This window comes from Pseudopodoces humilis, chromosome 10, assembly GCF_049639895.1.
Source record: "Pseudopodoces humilis isolate 2021_Gansu_Grassland_sample_001 chromosome 10, ASM4963989v1, whole genome shotgun sequence".
Lineage (NCBI taxonomy): Eukaryota > Metazoa > Chordata > Aves > Passeriformes > Paridae > Pseudopodoces > Pseudopodoces humilis.
In genome coordinates, this window is record NC_142209.1 from 11,159,294 (window position 1) to 11,173,141 (window position 13,848).

Here is a 13,848-nt window from a genome sequence, read left to right on the forward strand (position 1 = left end):
GGTTGACTTCTTTTGAGAGCCATGGTGAAAACTTTGCCTTACCATGGACCCAGCCTTCAGAAGTGAGGTGATAATTAGACATGGATGATTCTTCTGTTTCAAAACAGAAATTTACCCAATTAAGGTTGGTAATGGTGGTTACTAGCTGAGAGCTAAAGCAAGCATGTCAAGGATAGTCTAGATGTGCTAAATGTTTGGAAGGCTGTGATGGCTTCAAGTCAGTCTTGGGCAAGGTCAGTTTTGAAGTACTTGAACAGGACTTACGGTTTTTATTCTCCTAGAATTCTGCAGATGTTTTTTTTACGGATAGCATTTTATGGGCAGCCAGTCGTGGTTACCTGTTGGAAGTGTGGTGTGCTAACCTCTGCTGTGTGTTACTGTGTCTGCTCCTGCTGGAAGGGCTCTCAGCAAGTGGTGATGGTCAGGGGACAGCGCTGGCAGGAAAGAAACTGACTGTTTGCTGTTGAGTCACTGCTGGAGCTGGTGCTATCGCCAAGGATGTGCTCTGGATCTCCTCAGTGGCAGTGCTGTGTCTCAGCTGTGCAGCAGTGCTGGTTCTCAAGTTCTCAAGTTGTGAGGTTGTGTGCAGTGCCCCCTTTGCTCACCAGGGAAGGCTTCAGCACATCAGGAGACACCGAATCAAAAGGCAAGCCTGGGGCAGCTGCAGTAGTGTGTCCAAGGTGCTGGAGTATCCACCATCAGAATCCTTCAAACAATACAGGTTTAATACCTTGTTAGTGAGGCACTTTAAATAAGTTTAAGTAATAAAGGCCTCTCTATCAATCCAAGGTTACCCTACTTCACAAAAGAACAGTAAGAGACTGCACTTGGTGTCAGATGCTCTGAAAGCACCTGGCTGCCACACAAACTGTTTTCCAAGACATTAAAAGCATATGACTCCTCCAATAAGTGATGGAAAATATCAATTGCCAAAACTTTCTCAGGAAAGCTTCTTCCTTGATAAATTTAAGAATCTACATATTGTATTTTGCTTAAAGGTGATTTCAGAGTATCTTAGCTTAAGCTTTGAGGAGGTTGGTGCCTACTGAACATTTTTTAAAGTATTTTCTGTGGTAAACCGAAGTCCTTTCAAGTCTATAAAAGAACCTAAGACAGCACAATGTGTATGAAGCAGAAACTTCCATAGGGGAAAAATATTTCATAACATTAAGATGCAAAAAGAATAGGATAAAAACATTGGAAGTACTGAGGTGTCACTCCATAAATCATTGTTGTGCCCTCTCCTAAAATATATTTTTGCTATCCTCACCTGACATAGGACCTTGCAGAAATAGAAAATATTCAGGATCATGTGATAGAAATGATTAGATGTCTGGACTGACCGCTACAGGAGGAAAAATGAGAGCATGTTTAGGGAGAATAGTGTGACTTGCACAAAAGTAGTAAATGAAGGGCTCTATTTGTTATTTTACCTAATGAAATGAGGTAAATCGGTGGAACAGGCAATATATTTAAATTAATTATCGATGGAGCTTAATCCTATGATGTTTAACTGAATGCCTGGCCATTGCAAAAAAGGTAACAAATGTGAAGCAGAAATGCAACAAAGCGCCATTTAGGTCAAGGTAGATTCTGGACTTATGCTGGTTGTAGCAGAAGCAGTACCATAGCAGTACTGAAATAGAATAAAATGGCTATTTAAAACTTGAAAAGAAAAAAATACAACATCCAACTGTTTCAAACCCCATCTTCAACTCTCAAAAGGTCAAATTCAGCCCCAGAACAGCAGGTACAAAGTATACACAAGCTCAATTTGGTACTAGAAGTGTATGACTTTATCCTTCATCTCCAAGGTTTTACTGTATTTTTTATTTTTAATTTTTGTTAAAAGCTTGGGCTGAGTTGTTATTCTCAGCACAGTCCCACAGGCTTTAATGTGACTATCATATTTTATTTGTGCATTTTAGACAAATGCATTAGTCATGTATCAGAGATGACCTTGTAAGGGATAATGTTGAAAGCAGGAGAATATTATGAAAGGTAATTTAATTAAAATGATAAAAGTTAATAAAGACATAGCATTAAATAAAAAAAAAGCTCAGGGAAGGCACCAACTCTAAATGGAAGTAGGCAGTGAACATCGTCATTTGGAATTATTTTTGCTCCAAGTATGTCCATTGTTACAGATATTTGCAACTGAATGCAGTTAACATGGTTCCACTTTGTCAAATAGAGGGCAAGCTATATTACACTGACTCTTTTTCTTGCAATATTAAAAAAAAAATTAAAAATTTCCCATTAGAAAATACTTAATAGCAACTGCAGAATACAAACCAACTGAAAAATGAAATAAAAATAAGAAATGACCACTTTTCCTGAGAAAGTATGGTGGACTTGGTTGTCTGTTTGCATCAGTGCTGCAGGATTGGGAGAGACAATGCACAACCTGCTATAGAATGCAGGCTCTAGCCATTCCCTTAGCTGTGGGATGGAAAACAGCTTTCATGTGCTGGTGATGGTACTGGAGAGCATCCGTGGCTGTGGTTGTTAATGCTGAGGAGAGACGTGGGGAGCACAGGGTTAGCAGGGCTCCTGCACACGTCCTGCAGGAGGGGCAATGGCAGCGCTGTTTTGTCCCAGGAGTCACCTTCTCTGTCCAGGCTGACTGAACCAGGCTGGCCCCGCTCTCGGTGCCAGAGATGTGGGGTCCTGTCCATGCCCAGCGAGTACCACGGGTGCTCTGCGTGCCTGCTCCTCCCCTAGGCAGAGCTGTGTACACAGGATACACAGCAGGATGTGGAGGCTGTGTTTGTGTACTGGAAGCCCAAAGAGAGGAGCCAAGAGGCGTATTTATATCCACTGCCAAAGCAGAGAAAGAAAATGTACAAAATTCTGGACACTAAAAACTTAGAAAATGCCATCATTACAGTCTTATGTACAATATTGCCTGAGGATGTGACCGTGGCAATTTGCACATCCTCAGGAAAACCAGTGATTATCTCAACATGGCCAGAAGAAAAACTCCTGACAAAATAGAAATGGAATGAAAAAACTCGGTAACACAAACACCACCAACACATATGAATCTGATTAAATGCTGCCCTCACTGAGGAGAACTGTGCTTTATGTTCAGAAGATGTGCTGTGCCCTGAATGAACACTCAAGCTATTTAATCCAAATATGGTTAAACTGAAAATTGTGTTATCGCCTTTTTAGCCTAAATTGTGGGCAGAGCCTGGCACACGAAGCTTGCCTTTGGAAACGTGCCGATGGCATGTCACTGCCTCTGCAGCGATGATGTGAATTCGATTAATGAGAGGCAGTGCGAGGGGGATGCTGACTGTAAAGAGCAATCCCATCACCTGACAGTAGCTCTGTGATGAAATCTCTTACACAGATTAAAGAGGGAAGGGCAATAACTCATCAGAAAAAGCAGAACTGTCTGCTTAATTACTTGAAAAATGTCTGAGCCACTACCTTTTATGACATCTGGCGGGTATAAACATGTCCACAATTTTAATTAATTTTACCTCTTCTTTCATTGCACCTGTATAGCCTGGAGAAGTGGAATTCTAATGAAATTACAATTGCCCATTTCTATGTGAGTTTGAAACACACTTTGGCAATAACCAAAAAATGAGGCATTTCCATGGATTTAATTAGAGACATAAGTGTACTTGGAGAAATACTTCCCAACTATTATAATTATTCCAAATCAAGCCACAGTGCAAAGTCCCTTCTCTTAATTCATATAACTTAGCTTTTTGGTATCCATTTTAATTTGAAAAGATAATGGAGGAGGCTTTTCTCTGGAGTAAAGCAGAGTTACGGTGAAAATCCCTCTTGGCATTTTCTAAGCAGCAACAGCATAAGCTCATACTTTTGACCTTGCAGACCTGCTGCTCTCATTTAAAATTGATGAGTGAGACCCTTGAATTTATTCTGCTGAAAACAACACTTTTTCTAATGACATTTATAAACATACCACTAATTGTTCAGCATCCTAAAGTGCCAGCTCTGCAGAAAAATGAAAGGAGCAGAGGTCTTTCTTGCCCCCCACCCCCCCCTCCTTTTTTTTTTTTCAAGGCAGGAACAGGTTTGCTTCCATTCTTTGGAGACATGAGGTAAGAGCCACTGACTTGTCAAGTACAGCCTGAGTTGGTGCCAAAGCTTAAGCAAAGATACCTTGCATGTTCCTTCTTTCGTATCACTCTAGGGAAGTCATGCTTATGCTGGTCTAAAGTAGATAAAATTGAGATAAAACCCTAAATACAAATTCTAGCTAGAAATCAAATGTTCTCTAACACTCACAATAACTCAGTCACAACAGGTAACCTTTCTACAGCTGTGTTACAGGTAACACTTCTACAGGAGTGAAATCTTTCACTCCTTTCCTATATTAGGCTGTGAATCTGTAAAGAAAGCAAGAGCTTTAGAGGTTGAAATGGTTTTAGTGGATGAAATCAGGACAAATTAAGGACGCAGGGTAAACACTGGAGGAAGCAGAATCCAAAATGTGCAGGAATAGTGCAGTCACAGCAATGTAGTATTGACATTTCTTTCAAACCTCAAGCATCATAGCCTGGGAGTTTGGGTTGGTGTAGGACCAGTGCTTGGGCAGCAGCCAGGATTTGCAGTGCTCCGCAGCACTGCTGATGAATACAATGATGGCCTCTGGCTTGGCTAATGCTGACCAGAACATTTTCCATGGGCCCCAGACATAAAACCACAAACCTTCTGAACTGCTGAGGAGTGGCTTGAAGCTAGCCTCTAAATTTTATTTGTGTCTCAGTCATTAAATTTCTCACACCATGGGCAGGTAATTCATTATAAATGTATCTCTAGTTTCTAGCTTCTCAAAAACTCACTGACTGATACTGTTTTAGCATGTCCATACAGGTGTATGTAGCTAGGTCTTATGCAATCAAGCACATTACACTTGTTTTAATTTTTTGCTTCAAAGGCTTAACATCTGGAAGGTACCAAATTAATAACTATGAAAATGTCATCCCAAGTATATAAATACTGTTATATATACTGTTGGTCATTCAGAAAAAAAACCCAGTATACTGATGGTAATCAGATTCAAAGTAAAACAGCATGAATTTTCAAGGTTTTTTGACACCACTTTTAGCAGCATTTTGGATTCCATGTTTTCCCCTATCCAGAATGCCTGTGTTTATCATTTAGCATCATTAGAAAGCTCTCAAATATTATCAGGTATACAAAATTATTTTCTGTAAATGCACTGAATGGTTTGGGCCTATGATGGAATGTGTGCATCCTGTACCAGTGCAGCCTGGAACTGCCAAATGACCCTAAGACAGGTGTGTCTCGGAATGACCAGTAAATCCTTTGGGAAGTAGGCATCCAAAAGCTCCATATGCTTAATTGCCCTGAATAAAGCCACAGCAAACCTGACATGCTGAGGCAAGAGAAATGACAATATGCTGCTTAGGAGAAACACAGCAAAAAGACAGATCCAGAGGACGTCTACTCCTTTGGGTATGTCGCTCATGTCACTGCTAAGAATGTGTCTCGACAAACACTGTTTGCAATGACATGGAAGACAAAGCAGAACTGGACCTTCAGTTTTAAACTTGAGGTACTGGGGGAGGAAATGGGGTTGCTGTAGGTGAATTAATCAGCAAGAGGAGAGGCTGTAAGTGACTGAAGTTGAGAACTGCAGGATTGCAGAGAAGGGAAACTGATTGCAGGAAACATTCTGCAAAGAATGACTTAAAGCGAGCAGGATCTGCTGTACCTCCCACCTGTCAGGTGGATTAATTTGGAAAGTCACACTTAGGCTAAATATGTTTCCACTGTATTTAGTTGCACAGAGCAGAGAACTGAGCTAGCTATAAATCTGTTGTTTAGATGTTCTTGTGATAGCTAAAAACCCGATAGCTTGGGTAGCAGACGCCTCGCTTTGGCAGCACAGTGCTCATCATGGGCTAATTGGCCTTGCTGACAGCGGACTGGCTCTGCCAGATGATTTATGGTTTCCATGCTACATCAGTATCATATCACTGTGATACAGTCTTTCCTATCCATCTTCCTAGTTAAACTCTCATTGAGGCTCTTCCCATACCATGTTTTGATTACAGCAACAACCTTTTTTCTGGCCTTGACAAATGCAATCTAGGCCTGCTGACAACCATCCAGAAATCCAGAATGCTTCTGCTAAGATAATTTTTCTAGCTCATGGCATGCTCTTGTTGCACTCCAGCACCAGCTACTCCTTCTCCAACTCATCAGCCATGTTCGCCCTCACTTTTGAAACCTTCACTGCCTGCTCCTGCCATACTCATCATTTCCAGTTTGATATCATTCAGTGCTGCCCTCATATCACTGCTTGGTGATAAGAGCCTTTACTCCTTACCTGTTTGTTTTTTACTTACTTATGCTTTTTTTATTACACAGGAACCCTTGTACTTTCTTCTGTGCTGCTTTTCACACTTGGGAATTCTCCATAAAAATCAGTGAAATGAGATCATGAATCTCCTTAAAGGGGCCCCTCTTTTTCAACAAGTGGAAATATGGTACTAAATAGGAATTGTGTGCTCTGTTACAACTAATATCTTTTGTGCTGGCTAGTATTGATTCTTTACTTCCCTGTACTTCACAACTTGTCCATAAAATGAGAGCATGCATTTGGGGTAAGGGATCACCCAGATGTTTGGACAGCATGCAGTTAGCACAAGAAGGGCTCATAAATACGTTACTGTAAATAATACAGTTGTATAAATATTTTTACAGTGACAGCATAGAAAATGCTCACTTGGGAATCAACCAGTTAAACCCCCATCTTCACTAAGTTTATGGAAATGATGCATCATTAAGTGCCGACGCAGAGGGTGGTATTACTCTCTGCCTGACTTCCCCTGCAGACTCCCACATCCTTTTAGACATTGTTGCTGCTGTTGTTCTCATGCTATTTGGTGTTCAGAGAGCACTGATTACCTTGTGACAAAGAAAGGATGAGCAACATAGAAAGGTTTTCAGATAAAGAAAATCTGGATTGCTTGGCTGAAGGAGACATGTTGAGAAATGATAGATGCAAATAGATTAAGTTGCTGTAATAGCACCATCAACTAAAAAAAAAAAAAACAACAAAAAACCAACTAACTGGAATGCCTGAGTTATAGCAGAAATCTCCTAAATTTAGCTGGCATGGCAAATAAGTGCTATTCCTTGAAAGCTACCACTGTGACTGACTTTTAAGAATTCTATATGAAAGCAGTAACTTAAATGCTCCTGTATAGCCTCTAAAGCACAAAAAAACTCCACAAAACTTAATTCTTTTGAAGGTACCTGGAGTGAACAGTGAGACAGACAAGGAAATATTTTGTATGGTTTTCTGTAATTTTCATATATTAATTTTCCTGTGGGAAAATCCTTAATCACAGTATTTAATAGGAGATTTCACATTAAAGCATTTAGAAGCAGTGACTACTGTGGGAAGCTGACTGCTCATCCATGGAACTGGTGTGAGCTGAGGTGCAGGTGCTGGCTCCTGTTCACAGCACACTACTGCAAATACATGGATTGTCACAGGCACCGCAGATGAACAGGAAGATCAAGGTATAAATCATGTTATTTGAGCCAGAGGTCTTCAGGTTTTAGAGGGTACCCCCCATGATGCATTTGCTCCAGAACACAAATATTAAGAGCAATGAAAGTCCATCAGAGACTGAATTTCTCAGAAGCAGTCATACAACTCTGCGCTTCAGCTCATGGTAAGAAACTGTAGTGTAATCAGGTACCACTGTACACATTTATTTCTGGTCATTGCAATTTAGATTAGTTCATGCCTCTATAGGATTTCTGTCAGGCACCCTGGTTACAAGTGAGTCATTGCTCTGGAGAAGGGACCAACTCCATGCATTCACAGATATCCACATTTATCACAGCGCAACACCTACAAATGCTTAGGTCTCCTGTGAAGGGCAGGAAGCAGCACTGATTTATGTGCTATGAACTGAAAGGAAACATCATAAAGGGAGTATTTTAAACTTAAAATAATGCTATTCTTAGCTGGCAAGACTTGTGATTTTGATCCTTCTCAGATACACAGCCAACAGTGAGCTATCTGGCTGCACAAATGCCCCCGCTTTTCTTCTCTCTGTTAAATCTGTGATTCGAATGCACACTCCAGTCCTCAGGAACATAATGTAGATTTGCAAAACTTTCAGAAAGACTTCCTGTCCATTAGCCACTGGCTGCTCTACAAAAATGCATAAAGCTAGCGTTTTCCTCTTGTAACAGATGTAAGCTCCTTGCACTGTTGTTAGAACTGCTTGAAGGAAAGTAACGTTCCTTTTCTCTTTTTGCTGAAATAGTGGCATCTCTCAACATGAACTGAAAATATACTTGGAACTTAATTTGATGCAGCTCTCAGAATTTCACACATGAGGAATGAACAAATGAGGATCAGCTTTCTGCAATTAGTGAGGCATATTAGAAGGGCTGCATCCTGTAAAGTTTTCTGTGCTGTAAATGACTTGTTCTTGTAGTACCAAGAAGCACTTAAGATCTGTGTTCAGTTCAGGGCCTCTCACTTCAGGAAAGACTTTGAGGAGCTGGAACATGTCCAGAGCAAGGCAACAAAGCTGTTGAAAGGTCTAGAGACTAAGCCCTATGAAGAGCAGATGAGGGAGCTGGGGGTGTTTAGCCTGAAGTAAAGGAGGCTCAGGGGAGACATTCTGCCCTCTAAGATGACCTGAAAGGAGGCTGTAGCCAGGTGGGGGTTGGCCTCTCTCCCAGGCAACCAGCAACAGGACAAGAGAAAATGGCTTCAAGCTGTGCCAGGAGAGTCAGGAAGAATTTCTTCCCTGAAAGGGTGGTTAAGCACTAGAAGGAGCTACCCAGGGAGGTGGTGGAGTCACCATTGCTGGAGGTATTCAAGAAACAACTGGATGTGGCACTTAGGGCCATGGTTTAGATGACAAGGTGGTATTCAGTAATAGGTTAGCCTCAACTATCGTGGAGGTTGTTTCCAAACTTAGTGATTCTATGATTCTATTCTATCTGACAGATTTTGAAACTTTTATTTCAGTTGTCATTCTTGAACATTTGAAACATCTTCACTTTTCAAATTTATGAACATACTGTAGAAATTTTTACCTACAGTGTGGAGCGAATTTGTGTATTTTCATTAGATAATAATGTAAATAATGTAGATAATAATAAAAATAATGTAAAGAAGGGTTTTGCAACATGGTTTCCAGTTTATGCTCATCACAAATGAAGAGGAAGAAAAGTAGTCCTAAAGAGTATTTCATCCTGATTAAGACTTGGAAGAACTCAAGGCATAATTTAGAGCATCTGTAGGCTACTCTAGCTTGTGTTGGTTAAACAAGTCCCAGCATTCTGACTGTCTGGAAGGGTTTTTCTTGGGTCTGCTCTCTGTCCTCCAGCTGCTGGCATGGTCCATCTCCTGAATAAGCTTCTGAAATATGGGGAGGATCAAAGAGCAGATGGCATTGAGCTGATTTTGCCAATCCTCTGCCACTGGAGGATTTTTTTCCTGTGCCAGTAAAAGTCCTCTGCTCCATCCTAAAGCTTGGTTGTTTTTTTTGGTCTGCTCAACATGGTGAAGGCAGTATGGAGAAATTAAACCAGGGTCTAGGTGCTTCCACAGTGACTTCAGTAGGCTTGCTCCAGACTCAGTGGTGCTTCTGGCAGTGCAGAGAAGCCCATGGTAGATAAAATAGGTGGTTTGTAATGAATGAGGCAGAACTGTGCAGTGAATTCATCAGGGATACTGTGGCAAGCCCCAAAAGAGAAAGAGGTCTAATATCCACTGAAGAGTGATGATAAAAATAAATTTTGAACAGCTGCTCTCCTCACTTTGCACTAGACAAGGACATTTTTAAGGGTAGATATTTGTTCAGAATAATCTAAAAGCTTCTGCATAATGTATTATCCACCTTTTCTGCAACACCCTTCAGAATAGCGACCCTGAGTCACAGGACTGTCCACAACCATTTTCCTAAAAACTCATTAAAAAATACATTCTATAGTTCAAAATCTGGACAAAGTGCTTTAACAAACTTCACAGCAGAGCAGAAGCAGGCTGCTGGGTGAGTGGTGACAAGGTGTTTCATAACTGAGGATCTGCAAACCCTTGCTGACAGCAAGATCAGCACAGTGGGACCAGTGTTCAAGGAAAGATATTTTAAGTCTGCCAGAAATTTTATTTTTTTATTTTTAAGGCTCTTGTACAACCCAAATCATCATAGAATCAGTTAAAGCAATTTTTATTTCTGAAGGGCAGCATCTGGCCTACTTGGCACACTTAAAAATTTCAAATGTGTATTTTTCAAAGCAAGAAGCTTAACAAAAATATATAATTCAAACTGGCGGAACATTATACTTTGGATGACATTTTGTAGTTAATAACAATTTAATATAGCATAAACTGTACTTCTGGTGCAACCTAGAAAAGCATGACACAGTTTAGAACAGACATGCTAAAAGTTCATTTCAAAGTGGTGGTGCAAGCAGGCTCTGCAGCTCTTGCAGGAGCAGTACCTTCTGCATTCTAATTAGTGACTGGTTTTAGCATTCGATACTTGTAAATGGACAAGATTCTGAAATCAAAAGGGAATGTGAGGTGTGACACCTTGGTCATAGCACTGCAAGATTTATACTATAGTTTTGTCTGTTCACAAAATCAAAAGGCTGCACAAACGTTAGGTGACTTGTACCAAATACAGTGCCTGGGATTTTGGGTGGTGTCCTTATTTGCACAGGAAGCCCTCCCTGTGCTGAGCCCGACCTCTCCTGGTGCAGGACTGGCGGAATGCGTCATTCAGTCCTTTCCTTCCCCTGCCCCGCTTTATATTCAGTGTCACTTACACTTTTTTTTTCTCTTTCACCAAGTGCCCAAACATAATCTGGGCATGTCTTGGAGAGCTAAACTGTGCCTGAGCAATGCAACTGAGCACCAGCTGCCTTTGTTTGTCCTCAAGTACCATGATATTCCTCCACTCAGTACATTCTGGAGAAATCTGGGTGGCCCCTCACTGTGCCTGGGAATGGCCAGACCCTGGGACGTGCACACACCCTGCAGGCTGGAGGAAAGCCAGACTGGCCAATTCCTCATTTGTTTTGATGTAGTTAAGCTTCTTTCAAATGATATTTTGACCTGGGTAGAGAAGAGGAGCCATATGGCATCTTCCACCCCTGACAACAACTGCTGTTAGTGCAATCAGCACATTACCTAGGTGATTTGCTTAGATTCAGCTGTCACTAACTTGTGGCAAATTATAATTAAGTTGTGTATTAGGCAGAGTCCTAATATAAACTGGTTTCATTTTCATATGCCATTTCAATTGTATTTTCTGCCATAACTCTGCTTACAGGTGAAGTGTCCTGACTAACTGTTCCTCAGGGCCATTGCCTTTCCCACCTTCCAATTCAAGAAAGGAATTTGTGTAGCATGGCAAATCAGAGAGCTACAGCATCAGCCAGAAAGCCATACCACAATTTCAATAAAAATACTGCACAGTCATTATCCTTAACACATGCCTAAGTCAGCCTTCAGACCCCCACTTTTTAAAATTTTTTTTTTTTTTTTTTTGCTTGTGACATCTGTGTTTCAATTATGCTCTAAGCTATTTAAAATGGCAGCAATGCCTTTCCTCAGTTTGGAGCAATATACAGCCCAGTGCAGCATCCGGTGTAAAGAAGGGTTTTGCAAGTCACAGAATCACAGAACATTCTGAGTTGACAGGGACCCACTAGGACTGTTGAGTCCAGCTCTTAGGTGAATGGCCAATACAGGGACTGAACCCACAACCCCTGTGCTATTGGCACCATGCTCTAACACGCTGAGCTAATAAACCATTTGTTTTTGCAATTTGCTGTCCTTGGAAGTAAATGATGGTTCAGAGAATGGCTCTGGGTTGCAGCATCACTTGAAGGTGTTTATCATGTAGGTTTTCTCAGAAAGTGTTGATGCAATAATGATACTGGTTTAAGTCCTTTAAAATTCCCAATTTCCCCAGACAGTATCCTGTGTTTAATAACAGGATGGAAGAGCTCAATAGCACTAACCCCCATCCTGCAAAATTAACCTTCTTCCCCAATACCCTGAGGACAGAACAGTAATATCCCCTCCTTTTTACAGTATAGATTTCTGAATCAAATATTAATGCTAAGCATAATGTAAATGGTTCATAAAGCTTAGAAGAGAGAGAAACAATGTTGATGGTTATCTAGGGCTATCCTATTTCTCAACTTTACTGCATTAACATGCTTGTTAACAGAGGGCATGTAGTTCTTAAAAGCTTATTGCTCAAGAATACTGAATGGCAAAAAAATCATAGATACTGTCAAATCACTGCAGTTGATTTACAAGCTTTTGCTTTTGAACCATAACCTCAGAACAACAGGGAAAAAGACCGCAATAAACACAAATAATGATCAAACATTGAATTATGGCTTTGATAAATACTTTCAAAATTGCAATGATAAACAAATAAGTACCCTTTTACTATGCATAAATAGGCACAGTTCACTATTAAAAGAACAAAAAGATCTAGGTTCTGCAGGTATTTAAGGTAAGTGTGGGACAAAATGCAGGGCAGCAGACAATGGAGACTTAATCCCAAATGAATACTATTAATATAATTCAAAAATTCAGCAATTCTGTGAATTGTCTCCATCCCCTGCCTGGAAATGGAGGAGACCAGAATGAGATGCAAATCAGTGCGTTTATCTAATGAATAATGCAAATGAGTGCTCTTCTTATGGCATGGCAGTCTGCAGGAATCCTCTCTGCCTCACCTCACATTTCGTGTGGATTTAAGCACCATGTGTCAGAAGAAATTAGAGAACAGAATTGCCAAGAAATGACAAAGCCTTGGAGCCCCAAGTCAGTGCAGACAGCAAGGTACATTAAGATGCATAGTAGAGAGGAGGAGAGAGCAGACGTCTCATTAAAATGAGAATGTTGCTGTTTTTTCCTTCACCTCGTTAATCAAGTTGTACGACAATTTAATCAGCAATTATTTGTGTGGCTACTAATTAGAAACATTCTCTAAAATGATACCAAGGTGGGATCTTAAAAACTTGACAAAACCTTTCAGTTTGGCTTTTTATTTTTTAATGCTGGTGCTATTTTATCCCTCTGATATCAGTTAACTGCATCAGCATTTTTCTCATAGCATCACAGAGCATACTGCATCTTAACCATTAGTCACAAGCCTTGCTGTAACTTTCCCTTTGCATCTAACATTACCCTCCAAAAATATACTCAAGCAAACAAATCCAAAGGCATGCAAGCACGGAAAATTAACTCTTTTTTTTTTGCCCCAATCAAATTTTGCCTGAATGCATATGTGATTCAGAATCCAGGATGGATTTCACCTGCACCATTAAAACCTCTAAGCATGCAGACCAGCTATGCTGTCACAGCTGGCATCAAGACCCTCTTCATCATTGCATTGAGTCTACAGACTGAGGATTTGTGAAACTTTATCCTTTTCTGACTGGTACTCCCTTAAAATACAGAGTTGGTACATTCAAATGAACAAAGCCATTTGCTCCCTGGACAATTTCTTAGTTATAAAGTACAGAGTGGTGAAGGAGATGCCCAGCCATGAAAGGATTTGGGATTCCACAGATTTTGGATGCTGGGAAAGGACCTCCCACCACTGAGATGCATAGGGAGTGCACAGAAACCAGAGGTCTGAGAATGCAGTTTGGCCAGGTTCAGTCAAGTCCAGTTTGGGGTGGAGGGAAATTGCCTCTCATTTGGAAAGGGAAGTGCACCTCAATGTCCTGAACTGAGAATTTTATGCAACCACTAAACTTTGGGGTGCCCACTGTATACAAAACAACATTAGGGCCGTGTTCCCGTGGGTCACTGAGCTTTGT

The 13,848-nt window shown here is 40.7% G+C and overlaps 1 protein-coding gene across 7 annotated transcripts in view; it reads right to left on the reverse strand.

The window, feature by feature from the left end:
- NTNG1 (netrin G1) overlaps positions 1-13,848 on the reverse strand; it is a 153,682-nt gene that overhangs the window by 119,383 nt on the left and 20,451 nt on the right. The window contains exon 2 of one of the 7 annotated variants that reach the window (XM_088060603.1): positions 339-706. The exons of the other annotated variants lie outside the window; for them this stretch is intronic. The gene's annotated coding sequence lies outside the window, so the exon portion shown is untranslated. The remainder of the gene's footprint in view (positions 1-338; positions 707-13,848) is intronic. 7 annotated transcript variants of the gene reach the window in all.